General features: G+C 38.0%; 1 pseudogene; it reads right to left on the bottom strand.

Moving 5' to 3' along the window:
* Positions 1–200: 200 nt before the first annotated feature.
* On the bottom strand, positions 201–1,330 carry LOC120145177 (annotated as a pseudogene).

Below are 1,330 nucleotides of genomic sequence, written 5' to 3' on the forward strand. Positions count from 1 at the left end.
CTCTCGTGCGATGTCTATTTTATTTTAGGGTTTATGACAACCCTATTTTAGATATATATATGGGTCGTCATTTTGGTAACCGATCTTACTGTTTTGATCTCTTGGCGGAACTAGACTTTGGTGAGAGTTAAGGTTTCTCGAATTTGTTTCGGGTTTTTACACTTCTGGGTTGTTGCTTCTCGGGCCTCAAATTACAACAATCAGACTCATAAAACATTCAAAATTGAAGCTATTATATTCAAACTAAAACAAAGGTACCTTCTTGATTGCTCCAAAGTTGAGCTGCTTGGGTGTTCAAAGGTGAGCTGATGTTTGCTTCTGCATTTAAACGAAACCCCTCAAATCTCGTACTTAAAAACTCTAATTTTTTAAAGAAGAAGAAGAAGCCAAAATAAATACCTCCGAGGAGACTTTGGATAGATAGCAGTATGGCTCTTACATCATAAGCAGATGACCATTTATCCTACAAACACAAACAATTATGCATCAAGGATTATTTATTTGTTTCCCCTGTAAACAAAAGAGAGAAGATTGTTTCTAGTTTACCTGAAGAATGTCCAAGCAAATGTTGCCGTAGACATCGACATTCGGATGGAAACAGGCAGTGTCGACCTTAACCTTCGGGGGTTTAAAAGGGTTATCACAGGGAATACAAGAGAGAGTTTGTATTCTTTTCCTTCAAAAACTGTGTCTTTGCTTCCTTTAATTGTTCCTTTCCAGCAAAATATGTTGTCCTCTTCTGGGAATGCTGACATTCCAGGATCCCCACCCATCTATCATACATTATATAAATTTAGAACTAAATCCTTTTGTTTCGAAGAAGCAAAACATCAAACAGATTCAAGGCATTATTAAAGTTCAATTCTTACCATCTAAGCCATCAATTCGGTTTGCAACCTGTTGACACCCAAGAAAAGGAAAATCAAATCCACAAAATTAAATTAGATTTGACCTAGTTTAGAAACAAAATCCAATGCAAAGTAGTAAAAAAAGAGAAGGGGGGGGAACCTTTTAAGAACAGATTGAGAATCAACAGTCCTAGCGGTGGGGGTAAGCTGTTTTGATCCGGTGGTAGAGGCCAATGGTGTGTTTCCTGTGTACCCATTTGTCGTTGCCATTCTCTTCTTTTGCTTTACGAAGAAGAACAAGAAAACAGATCCACAAAGGAATCAAAACCAAACGGAGAAATCAGCAGATGAGCAGAACGGGCATACGAAGAACGGATCCACAAGATCTTTTTCCCTGTTCTTCGTATCCAGAGCTTTTACAGATAACGAGAGAGAGAGAGAAGTTGTGAGTTGTGAGGATTTGAGAGTAAGCGTTTTGTTTT

This window comes from Hibiscus syriacus, unplaced genomic scaffold, assembly GCF_006381635.1.
Source record: "Hibiscus syriacus cultivar Baekdansim isolate YM2019G1 unplaced genomic scaffold, ASM638163v2 tig00110893_pilon, whole genome shotgun sequence".
NCBI classification, from domain to species: domain Eukaryota; kingdom Viridiplantae; phylum Streptophyta; class Magnoliopsida; order Malvales; family Malvaceae; genus Hibiscus; species Hibiscus syriacus.